Source organism: Bombyx mandarina, chromosome 05 (genome assembly GCF_030267445.1).
Source record: "Bombyx mandarina strain Sakado chromosome 05, ASM3026744v2".
NCBI classification, from domain to species: Eukaryota; Metazoa; Arthropoda; class Insecta; order Lepidoptera; family Bombycidae; genus Bombyx; species Bombyx mandarina.
The window spans coordinates 16,887,531-16,906,963 of NC_143212.1; the positions used below are offsets into that span (position 1 = coordinate 16,887,531).

A 19,433-nucleotide genomic window follows, 5' to 3' on the forward strand; every position below is an offset into this window, starting at 1 on the left:
TAGATTCGATGAAACATTAATTAGTGATCGAATTTGCTTTGCTCGGAGGTACAACGTCGTATCTCGTTTGTTGGTTCATTACTCGGAGCTTCGGTTGATTTTGTATAATAGCTTCCTAAAGTTTATATTGAGGACTACCGACCCGCCCTCACTTCGCTTCGGAATCCTTAAGTTTTATTATTGATAGCCGAGTCCCGCGATGTTACCGTGACGTGACCGGTTGACGCTGCGGGGCTAGCTAGTCTAAATAAAGTAGCCTAAATTACTCTTTATATCATCAGCTACCTATCAGTGAAAGTCTGGTCAAAATCGGTCCAGCCTTTCCAGAGATTTGCGGAACAAACAGAGAGACAGACAGACAAAAATGGTAAAAAATGTTATTTTGGTGTATGTACCGTACATATATTCATATGCATGTAGTAAAAAGCGGTTATTTCAATATTACAAACAGACACTCCAATTTTATTTATATGTATAGATGGAGTAGGATATTTTAATAAAGAATCAATAAATAGCAATTTTAATACGACGTATATAAATTGGAGTGGTTCAAATCCTCTATCAGGGAGTATCAATTGTTCTATGTAGATACATAATACTACTAGTAGTATCAAACAAGCAGTGATGGACTTACGCATAGGCCCGGGTCTCACGGGCCTACCGTAGGGCGGTATGATTTGAAGGGCAGCAAAATTTTTAAATGTCAATATTTCAAAGACGGAAAAATGTAAACATGACCTTTTTTGAAAATGAGTTCAGATATTTTTTTAAGAAAAAAAAACATATAAAGTTATTTTAAATTTAAAATAACTACATAGGATCAAAATTAATTAAATTTATTCTAAAATTAAGGGTGGCACGATAAATATGGCCTAGGGCATCGGGCCTAGGGCATCGGTCACTACGAACAAGTAAGTACCGCACCACCATGCTGCTTCTTTCTTAAAAAAACCCTAGTTCTCCCGATCGTTCATAAATCACCTTTGCAAAGTAAATCGGCAAGATTTCGCCGGATATCCGACTTCAAGCCTGGCCGGATACCAGGTATACGATATACTGTATATCCTGCCATACATTTACTTGACTCATCTCTATTAGTGATGTATACTAAGTTACCAATACACACAATTTCCGACTAAAGACACCTAGCCTCAAAATGACGTAACAAACATTCTGTATGTAATAAATGACTCACTGGACGAGCATATAAATACTGCATTATTGTCAAAGGCCCAAGGTTTTGTTCAAATTTTTTATTTTGTAACAATAGACGACATTAGATCGAGAGAAATTACCTCGATATCGTTCGGAGGAAGGTGAGAGGTGTCCGCGCCCTTGAAACTGAAGTGTTCGCTTGTTGTTAAAGAGATAATGGGACAAGCAAACCGGTTTCGAAATTAGACCGTCATTTCCTTTATATTACGCCGCGGCGCATTTGAGAATTTTTCATATTAATTTCTTACGTTTGTGAACGAATAAGTGTTTTAAGCAGACCCTTTATCCATGAAATATCATGGATTGAAATAATCCATAATAATGGATTGAATTGAATGATTGAAACAGTTGATTGAAAAATGGCCATCAACGTATAGCCATACAAAATTTGATTTGCCGATTCGAATTCATGGAGCCATAAAAGCAAATATAAATTTAGTAAATGTGCATGAATGCAAATATGCATATCAAATAAGTACGTATCGATAAAAAAAAAATTGTGTAGAATAGGAAATAGAATTTGGTCAAAGTTATACTTTCTGGACTTTGCATATATGTATTAAAGAAAATAGACTCATAAATTCGAATATTGGTCGGCACTGGTTTTCACAATCTAAACAGTGAAGGACAGAATGTGGGTTGGGCTAACAGGGTGAGTCAACGGAACGAATAAAAGAGAATGAAAGAGAATGACACGCGCATATACATATAAAGGAAAAATGAGCTTATACAGCATATTGGATAAGAGACAGAATATCTGAGTGTTCCCGAAGGCAGACTAGGAGCCATTTGAGTTATTTGCGAAATTGGGTTTTTTATTTATTTATTGCTTTGTTGGTTAGCGAGCTCATAGCCCACCTGGTATTACGTGGTTAGTGCAGTCCATAGACATCTACAACGTAAATGCCGCCACCCACCTTGAGATGTGTGAGTTCTAAGATTTTAGTATAGTTACAACGGCTGCCCCACCCTTTAAACCGAAACACATTATGCTTTACGGCAAAAATAGGCAGGGTGGTGGTACCTACCCGTGCGGACTCACAAGAGGTCCTACCACCAGTAAAATGAAGGAACGTGGTCGAATTTCCATGATTAAAACTTGTTATGAATTTGAAATATTGAAGTGAGTACATATTATGTAGGTCTTGTAATCTCTAAAATTACTAAGTAACGTAAATTATTGTGGTGTGGTTACAAATTACGACGTGGTTTAATGATAATTTGTTCTCCGAATTCTGACATTGCTAATGACATTTGATCAGCGCTTAAGATGCTTTTTCGCAATGATCAACGTAAATACGTCTTGTAAATCATCTCCTACGCATAATCGTGGTTCAATGTACTTCATACCCAACTGTTAGTTCAACGACACCGTTAAATTTAGTCTAAACATTGATTACCTAAGATTGAAGGTGCAAATCGGCACCGGATCAACACAAGAAGTCGTCGTGGCCTAAAGGATAAGACGTCCGGTGCATTCGTTGTTGCGATGCACCGGTGTTCGAATCTCGCAGGCGGGTACCAATTTTTCGAATGAAATACGTACTTAACAAATGTTCACGATTGACTTCCACGGTGAAGGAATAACATCGTGTAATAAAAATCAAACCCGCAAAATTATAATTTGCGTAATCACTGGTGGTAGGACCTATTGTGAGTCCGCACGGGTAGGTACCACCGCCCTGCCTATTTCTGCCGTGAAGCAGTAATGCGTTTCGGTTTGAAGGGTGGGGTAGCCGTTGTAACTATACTGAGACCTTAGAACTTATATCTCAAGGTGGGTGGCGCATTTACGTTGTAGATGTCTATGGGCTCCAGTAACCACTTAACACCAGGTGGGCTGTGAGCTCGTCCACCAATCTAAGCAATAAAAAAAAAAAAAAAAAAAAAAAAAACATTTTCTGCTGTTTCGCTGTTCTGCTTGTCGCTAAGGCAAAAAACGTTAGCAAAAATAATTATATAGGGGTTTTAAGCGTTTTACGTTTAGTTTTTCATTATGCCAATAAAATTTTGTTAGCGGAAAGATAATGTAAAGATAAGTATGTGACCCCAGCCTCCTTGGCTTACTAACACTACTTCCCTATCGTTCTTCCGTAATAGCATCCTCATCTTGTTTCATTATAACTTGAAGACTAGGCAACGGCTTGGCTCTGCCCCTGACGTTGGTAAAGTCTATCGGCGACGGTAACCTATCACCATCGGGTGGGCCATATGCTCGTCTGCCTACTATGGGCAATAAAAAAAAAAGACTGCCGTTAGCTTCTATCCTGATTTGGCAACCCGCGGTCTACTTTTACATACGTTGGCTGACATTAGACAAATGGCCGGTGGTTGCGAAGAGTTATCTCAAGCTAAAACATGAATAAATGTTGTGCTCATAAATTTGGAATGTGAATTCGAAGTCCCAGTTATTGTATTAGAAAAAAAACGCTCGTATCTATTAATCGGGTGGTCATGATTGTTTTAAAGCAGATATAGAAAATAAATAGCATTGTGAGAGACTGCATTTATCATTATTTATGTAAAAAAAAATACATTGCTATTCTTAAATGACACAGCTACCGCTTCCTATCTAAGATTCACCGTATTGAAACATTAAACAACCACGATTCTTTAAAAATAATTAAGTAAAAACGACTTATCAATTCAACATTTATTTCTGAAGTGTTGAATGTTGGCTAGTAGGGTGGGTAGTTTGATATTTATCCTCTGGTAGCATTGTTAATGATTTTTAGCTCAATTTTAGCCGAAAAATAGGCATGCTTTACTATTGGCGGACCATTATATACGTCAAACACGAAAATCTATCGAATTCGTAATGTAAATGTAACGAGAACGTGACGATTCGATTGAGAAATGAAAGTAACTAAATTCTTTCGTGCTGCTGCAATTAGTTCTTTTTACGGACGGTTGGGGGCGCTGTTTAATGCCTATACATTTTTCTCGATAGCGATACGAATACTTTTTCTATAGTTATTCGTGCTCGCCCCTTAGTAATAATAATAATAATAGTTCTTTATTTAACACCACATGTACAGAGTAAGCATATAAAACAAATAATAGTCGGTGACATAAATTGGCGGCCTTATCGCTGAAAGCGATCTCTTCCAGGCAACTAGGGAGGAGGGAGAGGAATAAGTAAACTGGACGGTGCTATATCTTAATAAACTTACATAAAAATAAATACTTATATACACATGTGAAAAATAAATACAATATAAGATAGACTTACATACGATTAAATACAAAGTTAGTAACTGTTGTAGTTGTATTAAGACGCCGAACTCATGTCTCAAGGTGAGTGGCGACATTCAGTTTTTCATAAAAACTGGAGATAATTATTTGGTTTTAAAGCAACCAACTGTTTTGTGTTACATTCCGAGAGACAAAAAAAAAGTCGTCGTGGCCTAAAGGATAAAACGCCCGGTGCATTCGTATCAAGCCATGTGATGCGAGCGTCACGGTCTTCGAATCCCGCAAGCAGCTATAAATTTTTCTAATGAAATACGTACTTAACAAATAACCACGATTCACTTCCACGTTAACGGAATAACATTGCAATGAAATTCGAAATTACTGGCTTATGATTTAAATTTATCGAAGTAGATTAATTATTATAAATGTATAATTAATATAAATGAAATGTTAATGCAGTGTAATGAAGTGTAATATGGATGCAAAATCTGATGTAAATGAAAAAAAATTAAAAATTAAATGGGTCGGAGTCAGAGTTCGTTTTGAAATACGAAAGAGAATATTCACAAAGCTGAATTTTCTTTTTCGTATTGTGAAGGAAAAGTAAGGCGTCTCCTCAGGCAGTAGTCGATCAATATCGAATGTAGACGAGACATCTATGATGGAACGGATACTCAAGTGTGCCTTTATTATTCCTGCGATGAAGAAGTCATGCGTTTCGATATGAATTGCGGGACAGAGGTTTTACGATTTGATTGAGGCATTCATATAATAATCTAAGAGACAGACCAAAGAGAACCTATGTCGCAAATTCGCTGGGTCGACTTTTTCGGGGAAATGACAAGGTCCCTTGTTATTTTAATTAATAATGAAAAATTATTTTTTTGAGAATCCAGCTATATAAAACATACATAATATATTAGAAAATAGCTAAAACAATAACCAAACAAGTTTCCACCATCAAAATCACATATAAGTAGAAAATGAATAAATGCTGACATTAGGGAAATTAGTATCATACAACCTACAAGATCTACGGACAAAAGAGTTAATTTAGAGTTACATCATTGCCAGAAAATGAATGCACTCCGGGATTTCTTTATTGGACCATTTAAAATTTAAATCAATCAACCTTTAAATCCAGTATTTAGGTACTTTCCAGATTCAACAGCCCGGCAATTGGAGCGGATGCTTTAAAAAGTCCGACAGCCGTATGTATGGGTTTTGTTAGGTAAATAGCTGGCCGTGACCTCAAGTGGACGTTTGCTTTAGTGTATTTGCTTAAATTATTAGGGACCAAGTTCTAAAAATTTCGAGGTATGTTTTTGACCCTTTTTTAACCAGACATGGATCGTGAGTGAGACTTGAATAAATAAATACGTTCTTCAAACGAGGCTTGTGGAGAGTATTAAACGGTAGGCAGCGGCTTGGCTCTGCCCCAGGCATTGCTGAAGTCCATGGGCGACGGTAACCACTCACCATCAGGTGGGCCGTATGCTCGTCTGCCTACAAGGACAATTAAAAAAAAACCTCGGGTATTTTATTTATAAGTTAAGATGCTCATCACAGATGTGCAGACCCTCGGACTTTAAGTAATTACCAGAGTCCACGGGCATCACAATGTAAATGACACCGTTCTGTTTGAGACATGAGAACAAATTTTCGATTGCTTTAAACAAAACAGCGAACTGTAATAAATCGGTACGTAAAATTATTTCTCGGCAGAAATAAGAAACACGTTCTATTAACACTAGTTAAGATGAAATCGGGGGCTTAGGAATTAGGATTTTTTTAAATCTTTCTTTTAAGAGTACCGCTGGGTACCGCTGATATGATTATATCACTCTGATTTTTCAATTATTACATACTATACTGTTTTTAATTAACGTAGTGAAAGAAAGTACACTTACATATTTCACACAGTAACTTTACTTCCTTGCAAATAAACTGAATATTAAAGCGATGTTATAATGAATACAGTTCTTAAGTAATAGCGCGCAATCAGAAATTAATATAGCAATAAACGAAGGGCTGCGATCGAAGCCGCAATAATTCAGCGAAATGAGGATTGCACACCCGGATAAACATACACGCACGTTCCTTTCCTGTTGACATATCACATTCCTGATGTGATATCGAAGGGCTGGCTACCCAGTAAGCAACAGGCGTGCATTGAACTGCAAGTACGAGAATTTTAATACTACATTAAAATTTTCAACTATTTTTTGTTTGGTAGCATAAGAGGCTATTCCTTACGCTACGCTTGGACGGGTAGATGAGCTCACGGGCTCAGCCTGAGAGAATTTAATAACGCTAGCCTTAGCAAGAGCAGTGCTTCGCAGAATCTACCACCGGATCGGAATCGCGACCCACTGAAAAGATCCGCTGAGAAACTCAGTGGGCTGTGTCTATGAGTTCGCTCGTTGAGCTCTTCGTCGTAATCGACGAGGACGGTGACCGGTGCTTGAGTGCCTAAAAGCACCGACAGTGAAGCGGCTTGCGTTACCCCTTCGCAGTCAGATTTTTCAATAGCCAACGGGCCCAAGTTTTTTCCCGGAAAAACATACGCGAGAACGAGCACACGCGATCCCCGACCGCGATCTTTAGCAAGCATCCTAGATCTAGCCCACAGTCGAATCCGCGATACGAATAGACCGGCGAAGCGAATATCCTTCTTTCACGCAACGAACCGCATCTTAATATTTCAAAATTTATCATGAGAGCTTTTCGCGCGTCGTATAAACAAAAAACATATTTACTTTTTGATCTCGCCTTTATTTTAGGAACCGTTTTTTTAATCAGCACTCTGCAAAGCTCATATTGTTCTTGCAGTTTACAAAAACACGCGTGTCTTTTCTTAATTTATTCATGTCTTGCCTTTGTTCGTTTCCGAATCCGCTGAACAGATTCTATCGCGTCACAAATTATCAGGCAAATAATTCCTCAGTCTGCGTAACATTTTTTTATTCAGGCAACGTTTGCACCCAGTGTAGATTTAAAAAAAATGCATAAGAGGAGAATAAACTTAAGTGGGCTTCACAGCAAAGCGCATCAAGTTCATCACTCTCGTCGATTAGAAATAAAGCCCATATTCAAACAACTGAGTTGGTGACAATTATGTTGAAATCTTATTGTAATGTCATTAATAAAGTTTTCCGTCGTTTCTACAATCAGATATTGAATAAGTTTATTGATATTTAATTTTAAGATTATTATTGTGACACCATAAGCCGTACACGTCTAAGATTCCAATTGCTGAAAGATTCCAGGGAAAATTATAAAACCTTAGACCTAAAGGAGAACCAAAAGTACTTACTAGTGTGCAAAAAACTGATAAATATCCAATACTTCCAATAGCGTGTGCAAAGAACAATATGTAACTATATAATATTTTCACTTCCACACAAAAAACTCTAATTATACGTGATACATACTCATACGGGTAAATCCACGAAATTGAACGATCACGGGTTCAATACATCTAATATAATATATATACACGCTACACGTCCGCTCCGCTCCGAGGCCGAAGCGTTACTAACTCTAAAGTCTGACTCTGAACTATTAACCAAACAGCGAGCCAATTTGTTAGGGACAGGTCTGCTAGTCGTCACAACTCACTAAAATACTACGTGTGAATTGAAAACATACAGTTTCATTGCTCGCTGTAACCATAATTTCAATTTTAAGAGAGATCCAAAAATTGCAATGGATTTTAATGTAATGAAGCGAAGTAATGAAACGGTTATCTGCTATTAGCATTGCTGGTTTTACAAGAAGCTTTTATATTGCAGTGGAAAATGAAACTGCAATGGATGGTGCAGATAGGTGTATGATTGAGGATGTAAGACAACGGAAAGCGAATTCACATTAAGCTACATATTCAAACATTTTGGTGGCGATGAGAAAATATCAACCAGGTATATTTCACATGGTCATTGATAAAATCTCGTTAATTAAGTATTACATAATAGTGTGCCCTGCCGATACGGATGTGGGAAAGTCATTGAATTGTTTTATAATTAACATTGATAATGACAAGATGACTTTGCTTGAGCATAATCCAGAGGGTAGAAACGTTTTGTATCAACCAGTAAATGTGTACTAATTTACAATCGACCAAAGACTTATAGTTTTGTAGACAGACGAGCATACCTGATGGTGATTGGTTATGCCAATGCCTACACGAGGTTAAAATTTGAATCAACGTATCATTTTCCTACCCAAGCTTTGAACTCATCTTCGACTTCCGTCATGCCTCTACTTCAAATGAAGTTTAAAGACTGTAGTTACAGACAGTGAGCTTTGCATGATGATGCTCATACGGAACGGGACTAACTCAAGTGAACAGGGCTGCTTTGTAAAAAAAAATTGTAAATATTTATCACGAAATCTAAAAACTTAGTTGGTATGTTGTGCTCTTGATTCTGCGACTTCTTCAGTTGCTGTGACGTGCAAGACATGCATGATATTATTACGCCGGTAAGATTAACGCCATCTATCGCCCAATAGTCGAACGAATATCGAAGGATCTAGTAGCACCTAGAACGCTGGATAAGTACAACGCCATCTATTATCAGATAGCGGAAACACAATACTAGAGATGTGTGGAATATTCTCGATAATTCTAGGGATCAGGTATCGACTATAAAAGGGTTGCAGGGATGGCACGCAGTTAGTCAGTAATCGGAACTACTCGAAGCGAAACAACGAACGGATCACCTGAAGCGAAGCGGAACAAGCGAGTTGAGAGTTTTAAGGTGTTTGTCGAGTGTTTTAAAGTGTCAGGTCTGTTGAGTGTTTTAAGTGTTCTGAAGGTTGAATACAGTTTTTAGTTGTACTTTGGTGAAATTGTATTTATCCCGAACCCCAGCGCGTAACAATATTACTGAGCCAACGCGGTAGACAGTTTCCATGTTCATTTTCCGTATTTAATTATGTTGTTAAAACACAAAGACTCTATTACATTACGTTGCCTCTATTGTCCATTGTGAAGAAAGATTCCAAGTCTAAGATTACTTGTCGCCCGACGAAGGTTTTATAATTTGCTTGCGCCGCAGTGATATTTTAGGGGCTTCGAACACAAAGAGACAAAGCCCTCCCCCACCAGGAAACTTTTTCAGGCCTTATAGTCCTGTACAATGCCATGGTCAAAGCTAAGTCCATTTGAAAATTTATTAAATTAGAATTATTATTTTTCTTTTTTTTTACAATTACTGGTTGACCCGGCAGACTTCGTAGTGCCTCAATCGATAAATAAAAGACCTAGAGAACTTTTGTATAAAATAAACTTAAAACAAACAAAAGGAATCCGTCCGACGCGACGGGGGGCACATCAAAGGAAAAACAAAATTGTTATTTTTATTTAATTCCAAGCTTTTTCATATTTATCTACCTTTTAAACCTTCTCTGGACTTCCACAAATAATTTAAGACCAAAATTAGCCAAATCGGTCCAGCCGTTCTCGAGTTTTAGCGAGACTAACGAACAGCAATTCATTTTATATATATATAGAATATAGATATGCGTGGACGGACTCACAGACCACCTGGTATTAATTGATTACTGGATCCACGTCAACAATTCGAGATTAAATTCCAAGAATTTTCTTCGGTTCTCGCGTGTCTTAAACATAATTAAAACTTTAATATCGTTACGGTTAGATTTTCGTTAAAATTGCTTACTTACTGTAGATTATTCAAAACACCAGAAATAATACCGAGAGGTGAAAAACTATTTGGTTTAAGAGACATTTTTGCAACTTTACAGGAGAGCTATTTAAAAATCAAAATTTCGAAAATAATACGAAAAACAAACTTCTTCAGCTATTTTAATGGAATTAACTTAATTGAGTTTAAATTAAAAACATCGCTTTGTTAATGCTAATACCAAATAAAATTCACTTTTAATTAAAAAGATAAATGTCGCGTATTAATCGAAATGTTGCTTAAACCAAATCGCTTTTCACCCCTCGATATTATGAAAATAAAAACGAGAGATTAATTAGGCCGCAAAAGCAAGGCGTTTTAGCTAAATCTTAAGAATTTTTCAACTTTTCAAACATAGCATTACAACAGAGAATATGAAGCGGCAATGAGGGAAAAGGCAGCGGCTTGGCTCTGCCCCTGGCATTGCTGAAGTCCATGGGCGACGGTAACCACTCACCATCAGGTGGGCTGTATGCTCGTCTGCCTTCATCATCACTCTCCTGCCCTTCTCCCACTCGCTTGGGGTCGGCGCAACATGTTTTCTCCTTCCATACTCGTCTATCATATACCATTTATTCGGTCACTCCTCTCTTACACATATCGTCTTTCACGCAAGCCTACAAGGGCAATAAAAAACAAAAGAACTAATAAATTCTCGCCTAAATTTAGTATCTACGTGTCAACAGCCCTTACAAAGGTGATAGTGAAGCAGTAGTGTTATGCGGCGTCCCTGACCTGGTTCGAGCGAGTTCACACCTCTTCCGTTCGATGCTAGCCTGGCCCATCGAGTTGCAAACTACAATGAGGTAGCATCAATTTTATTCACTAACTAGCTGTACCCGTCCGCTACGCTGGGCATTTAAAATTAACATCATTATTTCTCACCCCCACAAAGATTCTCATCATTAACGCCCCAGCAACTGGTGTAGGGAGTCCAACATTCATATAAATATTAGCCTATCCATTAAGTACATGTATTTTCTACATGGATACCAAGTTTCAAGTCAATCGGATGAATGGTTCAGTAGTTATAACGGAACATCCGTAAAAACCACTGTAGATTTATATAATATTAGTATAGATTAGCTGACCCGGCAGACTTCGTAGTGCCTCAAAGAAAATACCTAAACTTTTGAATAAAATAAACTTAAAACAAACAAAAGGAATCCGTCCGACGGGGGACACATCAAAGTAAAAACAAAATTGTTATTTTTATTTAATTCCGAGCATTTTCATATTTATCTACCTTTTAAACCTTCTCTGGACTTTCACAAATAATTCAAGACCAAAATTAGCCAAATCGGTCCAGCCGTTCTCGAGTTTAAGCGAGACTAACGAACAGCAATTCATTTTTATATAATCACTAATATAGTTAGTTTGCTTTTGGTTTGAGTCGGTACATTCTTTGCAATTTTTATAAAAAAATCTCAATGGTGTTGGGTTTTTTCAAGCTACGTTGGCAGACAAGAAGGCTTTTGACCGTCGTATGTATAATATTTATACACGGGACTATATTGATTGACGTACACGAACTTTATTTCAAGACAAGCTTCGAAATTGGGATAAGGCACACACAAATACCTTTTAAGTTAATTGTTTTTTTTTTTTTTTAAATCCACGCCATTATAAGGCAATCCACTTCCATTGTATACCTGCCCAGTTTCCTCTATAATAAAATAATCATAATCATTCGTATTGGGCTGAAAGCTCAATAGAGTATTAATGATTCCTACAGTTTTCATTGCTTTGATAAAACAATTTGCTACATATGCTTTTTTTTTTTTTTAATGCTGGGGAGTCTATTTTCGGATACCCGGTCGAGGGGTGTAACAGACCAGGTTATGTCGGACTCCGGCGCCTCCAGAGAAGAAGAAGAAGACCGGGGTCCTCCTCTTCTTCCAATTCCTACCAGGAGACTACGCCTTGAGAAGGGCGCGCGAGGCACTGCACGACGTCAGCCACGCAAGAGCTACCCCGCAAAACCGACTACCGACTAAACCTCATCGAGCACCACCACTCCGACTCCACGAAACCCACGGTACCGCACAGTGCGCACCGAAAGCTCGCCGTCGCCGGCTGCTACATATGCCTACGAGCTTGAGAATTTTAAATGGCCTTATCCAGATTTCCGAGAAACCCAGATAGATGAGGATAGACCATGTACATACCTACTATTTTGAATGCTAATAGACAATTTAGTAATGTGTTTCGGTTTGAAGGGTGGGGCGCCGTTGAACCTATTGTAAAAAGCTGAAACCTTAAAATTCATGTCTCGAAGTGGATGGCGTCATTTAATTTGTAGATGTCTATGGGCGCCGGTAACCACTTAACACCGGGTGAGTCGTGAATACGTCCACCCATCTAAGCAATAAAAAACAATACAAAATACACAAATCAATTTAAAATTCCCAATTAAAAAAGCAACGGAAATGCAAATCAACGTTTACGGAGAGTGGAAGCATCTAAAACAAATACCGGCAGCTAACGAATTCCATAACGTTCAATTAAGCATTCAGTGATGCTTCAGCGGTGGCCCGTTTCATTGTTCAGCGGAACGTTTGTGCGTTAGGAATTTTGTCGATATATTTTTTCTATCAGCGAATGTTAAATACAGTGAAACCCGGCAAATTGGTGCTGGTTTTTATGAGATCATTAAGTTTTACGCTAAGAAAGTTGCAGCGGTAACCGATATGCTTACTATTTTCCCTTTATTTATTTATTGCTTAGTTGGGTGGATGAGCTCACAGCCCACCTAGTGTTCAGTGATTACTGAAACCCATAAACATCTAAACGTAAATGCACCACCCACCTTGAAATATAAGTTCTAAGGTTTCAAGTATAGTTACAACGGCTGTCCCACCCTTCAAACCGAAACGCAATACTGCTTCACGGCAGAAATAGGCAGGGTGGTGGTACCTACCCGCGCGGACTCACAAGAGGTCCTACCACCAGTAATTACGCAAATTATAATTTGTGGGTTTGATTTTCATTACACGATGTTATTCCTTCACCGTGGAAGTAAATCGAGAACATCTGTTGAGTACGTATTTCATTAGAAAAATTGGTACCCGCCTGGGATTCGAACACCGGTGCCGTCGCTCAACACGAATGCGTCGGACATCTTATTCTTTCGGCCACGACGACTTCAAAGGTGAGTAGTTACCGTCTTCTGGACTTCAGCGATGTCAGGGGCAGAGTCAAGCCGCTGCCTACAGTTACATTCTGAGTCGACAACGTCAGCTCAAGGACTATACAGTTCTGCAGGCCATATACTACAAATTTCGGGTTCGACGATATAACTAGTGAATTTTTCAAAGCACGCATTCTCGTAACGGCGGTCTCGTACGAAGGTACAAACGAAATTTGCATACGCGATCATTGTAATGTAACAACTGCGTCAATAATCATTCCGTGAACATCCGCGGTGAATTTAAAACTGTTTTTTTTTTACAAGTTTACTGTTAATTGAGCGTGTCAACCTTTAACTTTCACTATGCCGATATATTATGCACCTATAAAAATTACTTTGTTTTATGGGTTTTTGGTGAGGTAAGATAAATAATAATAACGAATGCCGGAGGAAGACAGCCGTCAGAGAAGAGCGGCGTTTTGTAAAGCTTGCCACCAACACTTGAAGTAATGACCACGATTACTATCAAGAGTTATACTGACAAATAAAGAAAAAAAGGGCAAATGAGCCCTTGTCCTCCTCCTTGCGTCGATAATCCTCAATGCTGAGGATCGTGGCCTTAATAACTTTCTTCTGGACTATTCTGCGCCAGCCCTACTTATCCTTAGTTGCGCGGATGGCATCGTGGACTGAGCTGTTGAATGCCCAGCCGATCCCTATTCTGAAGTCGTCGTGGCTTAAAGGATTCACGGAAGGCTTCACGGCGGAAATAGGCAGGGTGGTGGTACCTACCCGTGCGGACTCGCAAGAAGTCCTACCACCAGTAATTACGCAAGTTATAATTTTGCTGGTTGCATTTTTATTACACGAATGTTATTCCTTCACCGTGGAAGTCAATCGTGAACATTTGTTGAGTACGTATTTCATTAGAAAAATTGGTACCCGCCGGCGGGATTCGAACACCGGTGCATCGCTCAACACGAATGCACCAGACGTCTTATCCTTTAGGCCACGACGACTTAAAGAGAGTCTTGATATCCATTAGCGATAGTGACTATTTACCATAAGATTTCGTATCAATAAAGTCCCGTAAACGAAAGCCGCAAGCTACGCAATATTTATAAAATAAAAACTGGCACGAGTGATATAGCGTGTCGTAAACTAGGTCGCGCCTAACATGTCGCAAGTTGGGATCGTGTGACATTGGTACTGCAGCCGAGAATTGGGTTATGTAGTGTTTGTGAGAGCTTCTAGAACAGTGATTCTGAACCTTTTTTTGTTGCGGCACATATTTAACGGTTTCAAAATTTGGCGGCGCACAAAGAAAAAGATAAAAAATATTTACTTACTACCGAATCACATACATTTGCCAATTTTAACGAAAGATAAGGTGCAGTAACTACTATGCAACACCTTGTGAATCCCAACTATCACTAAAACAACACGTTTTGTACGCAGAAGTTGCAAGTGTGCGCCGACTTGAGACATATTCCTATTGCTATGCACGCCGCTTCATCATAATTTGGCACTAAGAAAAACCGCGTTGCAAAGCAAATAATAAAATAATTTATATTTTTGTGGATTTAAATATATATTCATGTTAAAAATATTTTTCTTTTTAAATGATATAATTTAATAATACATATTAACATTATTATACATTTGCAAAATTGGGCGGCACACAAAAGTGCCGCGGCACACAAAAGTGCCGCGGCACAGTGGTTGTGAATCACTGCTCTAGAGCGCTAATAGATCTGTGTAACCTTTACTGCTACTACGGTAGTGTCAACCGGAATACATTACTGCTTCACGGCAGAAATAGCCAGGGTGGTGGTATCTACCTGAGCGGACTCACAAGAGGTCCTACCACCAGTAATAACAAGTTTAAATGATTTTTATTTATTCTAGTCATCCTGGTCAGGATATTAAGCTAAAGCGGTGGTCGGTAAACCGCGGCTCTTTCGCTCCTCGGCTATGGCTCTCTCGTGAAATGTTTAGATGCAAATTAATAAAAGTATATTTTAAATAATATCTTCTATATATATATAAAAATGAATTGCTGTTCGTTAGTCTCGCTAAAACTCGAGAACGGCGGGACCGATTTGGCTAAAATTGGTCTTGAATTATTCGTGAAAGTCCAGAGAAGGTTTAAAAGTTGAAAAAAATATGAAAATGCTCGGAATTATACAAAAACAAATAATTTTATTTTTCCTTTGATGGTCCCCTTCGTCGGACGGATTCCTTTTGTTTGTTTTAAGTTCATTTTATACAAAAGCTTAGGTATTTTATTTATCGATTGAGGCACTACGAAGTCTGCCGGGTCCGCTAGTACTATAATAAAATCTTGTCTTCGTGATTCGAATGATTTTTTAGGCTTTGTCGCATAAAGCATTTTCGTATACAACATCTTCTTTAATTAAGCCTCATTTATCCCTATCGAGTTAGCTAAGCAATTGGGAATTAATAATTGTACTTATACTTATATACTGTTCTTCTATTAATTTTATCAATATACCCATGTACTTATCTAACCGAATATGTTAACGTAATTATCATCAACTTCCTTTTATTAGGAATATCAATAAGACAATATGATAATGATAATACAAAAACAATTCCAGCATGTAGAACTATTAAATACGAGTATGTTCACAATATTCAATCATTTGTACTAGATATTTATTCCATAATACAAAAAACAAAACACATATATGAGTGATCAACTGGAATTTAGACAACAAAAAAATGTACTATAAAACTGGGACTTAGAACTCATGTCTCAAAAGTGGCGGCACTTACATTGTTGATGTCTATGGGCTCCGGTAATATCGGGTGCTCCGTGATCTCGTCATACACATTTAAGCAATAAAAAAATTATAAAATTTAAATCAACGCTTAGCACCAGGTGGGCTGTGAGCTCGTCCAACCATCAAAGCAATAAAAAAAAATCAACATTTTAATTGCCTCTATAGGTAACGTTGTTTTTATGATTCGTTTGCACAGGAAGGCTATTAAACAAAGTTCTAATTTCGATATTCAACTGTCTTAAGTTAGAATTTTTACCAGTATTATGTGTTCCCGAAACACGCACGAGATAAGGAACTAATATATACATACATACATCCAAATCCCGAATGCCAAACATGACTCCGACCAGGAATCGAATTTAGACTCCTCGGAACAAAACAAATTAAATACAGAGCCGTAAAGTAGCCGTAAAGAATGCGCTTCCTCTCGAGATCAGGACCATTACTAACCGCTGCGCGTTCAAGTTAAGGGTTCGGCGAATGTTGTTGGAAAAGTTAGCGGAATCGTCATGAACTTATTAAGATGAAGTTATTTGTTAAGTAAAATTATTAATATATACCTCTTAACACTGTATAATCTATTATATGTATGTATGTGTGTATATATGTATTTATACTTTTTTTTGTATGTATTCGTAACTTAATATAAATTTCATTGCACCTACCACTATTTACTCTGCACTACCTTTGGTTGACTGGTAGAGAATGCCTTACGCATTAAGTCCGCCAATGTAAATTTTACATGAAGTGTAATAAATAAATAAAAAATAAAGTAAAATATTACAGTTTTCCATGTTAAGAACAATTTCATGATTACTACACGTCACCAGTCACACGTCACCGTGTACTTAGTGCGAGTTTTTTAACGTTCTCTATAGCGTAAAAGTAAACTCCAATTTATATAGAGTTCGAACGTATGCCTACGGTTGCCGCTAGGGGCGCTGTTCCAACTCCATACAAATTTGAGTTAACTTTTACGCTATCGAGAACGTTTAAAAAACTCGCACTAAGCCCAATTAACACTGAAACCGTACCGATTACCGGCTCAGACGAATTTGAAAAAACCGTATTTTACTCATATTTGTTTATTGGGTTTAGGTTTCAAAATCGATTTAGGAATAACGTGCCTTGACCGCCAGCGCACGTGCTGATAACGATCGATAAACACGTGTTTGCGATGATGGGAAAGGTTGCAACGTGACGACTGGCGTACTGCAGTCCTTTGACATCACAGAAGACAGAGTTTATTGGTGGTAGGACCTCTTATGAGTCCGCACTGGTAGGTACCACCACCCTGCCTACTTCTGCCGTGAAGCAGTAATGCGTTTCGGTCTGAAGCGTGGGGCAGCCATTGTGACTATACTGCGACCTTAGAACTCGTATTTCGAGGTGGGTGGCCGTATTTACGTTGTACATGTCTATGGGCTCAGGTGGGCTGTGAGCTTCTTCACCTATCTGTGCAATAAAAATAGTAGTAATTAAAAAGTATGTTTATTATAAATTACTAACTTTTGCCCGCGACTCCGTCCGCGTGGAATAGTTACTTTGGCATAACGCTAAATTTTACCCCCACTTCATTTATAGAATGTTAAGGAGCTATTTAAACCCCCTATTTTGAAACATTTTTTATAGGTGTATTCGTCTTACCGTGATGTTATAGCCTATAGCTTTCCTCAATAAATCTGCTGTCTAACACTGAAATAATTTTTCAAATCGGACCAGTAGTTCCTGAGATTAGCGCGTTCAAACAAACAAACTCTTCAGCTTATACCAAGTATAGATTAGTCAAAACAGACTTCATCCTGTAGACCTTACAGCATTGACGATCAAAGTCACCTGCGTTGATAAAATGTCAGTCGTCTCCTCCTTCAAATGAGAACGCATTAAAACAACCCGTAGGGGTTTCGACCCTCACTACGTCGCTCGTTACGATCCAGCAATCACACATACGTGAATTACAAAAAAAACCCCACTTTCCCCGTATGCAAACATTACAATGCGCGGTTTTATTTCGCCATACCGATTCTTAAACCACTGAACGGCCACGATGACATGTAAAGAGAACATTAAAAGTGAAAGACCCGTATCGTTGGCGTATAAAGTAATCAGAGCGTGAGTACGTAAACAAAAAATGTTTCCGCTAAAAAAAATTATTTTGTAAAAACAATAATTATGGAAAGAAAATTTTGATTACTTGAGTGCACGTACGAATACGTGCACACATGCACACACAACACACACACAGATGGAGTTAGAACGTTTGCCGCTAAGAGCACTGTTCCAACAACACACAAAAATTTGAGTTAACTTTTACGCTATCGTGAACGTTAAAAAACTCGCGCTAAACACACTGGTGCACGATTTTGCACAATTGTTTATTAAATCTTTTAAAACTACCATACCGCTTTGGAATGAGCTCCCCTCCACGGTGTTTCCCGAGCGCTATGACATGTCCTTCTTCAAACGACGCTTGTGGAGAGTATTAAGCGGTAGGCAGCGGCTTGGCTGTGCCCTAGCATTGCTGACGTCTATGAGCGACGGTAACCACTTACCATCAGGGCCGTATGCTCGTCTGCCTACTCGGGCAATAAAAAAAAACTTTTTCAATTCACTTCAGTTCCTATGCTATGACGGAAATGGTTATGTCATTATTACAGTATATAATAGGGATTATTTACGTTAAACAAGTTTTAATTCGCATGGAACAAACACTCCGAGCGACGCCGACGAGTGCAACTGGGTCACGTGTGTCGACCTCAGTACTTGCTGGTCGCGTTCCAAATGTTCACACGTTAAGCGAATTGTAGACAAAATGTATGTGGCAGAAAACAAAACGAGACGCTTTAATATCAAATCGAATTAACAATTACACATACAGGCAGGCACAGACGGAAAGATACAGACTTTTGTTTTTGGTAGGCAGTGGCTGGCTCTGCCCCTGACATTGCTAACGTCCATGAGTGACGGTGACCACTTACCATCAGGTGGGCCGTATGCTCGTCTGCCTACAAAGGCAATAAAAAAACCTATCTAAGTCTTGAGAGACCATTTCAACGTAGCCTTAACTATTAGGTGAGCTCAAACCTGACGTCGTTGCTAACATTAACCCTAGCAAGAGCAGTGCTTCGCAGAATCTACCACCGGATCGCAAACACGACCCACTGAGAAGATCCGGCGCGAAACTCAGTGGGCTGTGTGTATGGGTTAATTTACTCGCCGAGACCTTCGTCGCAAGCGACGGGTTCGACGAGAACGATGACCGGTGCTGGGGGTACCTAAAAGATCCGTTATTAGATCGGGAGGATCCGAAATTGGCCGAAATGAGTACAGACATAAAGACACACATACGCATATATAGGCACATACATATGCACAGAC

The 19,433-nt window shown here is 38.6% G+C and overlaps 1 protein-coding gene and 1 long non-coding RNA gene across 3 annotated transcripts in view; both read right to left on the bottom strand.

Moving 5' to 3' along the window:
- Positions 1–19,433, bottom strand: part of LOC149503039 (uncharacterized) — a 238,790-nt gene that overhangs the window by 40,637 nt on the left and 178,720 nt on the right. The window lies entirely within an intron of this gene.
- The window catches only part of LOC114247480 (uncharacterized), a 77,162-nt gene that overhangs the window by 40,637 nt on the left and 17,092 nt on the right, over positions 1–19,433 (bottom strand). Inside the window, exon 1 of one of the 2 annotated variants that reach the window (XM_089727933.1) lies at positions 7,727–7,950. The exons of the other annotated variant lie outside the window; for it this stretch is intronic. The gene's annotated coding sequence lies outside the window, so the exon portion shown is untranslated. Of the gene's footprint in view, positions 1–7,726; positions 7,951–19,433 lie in introns of those variants that run through there. 2 annotated transcript variants of the gene reach the window in all.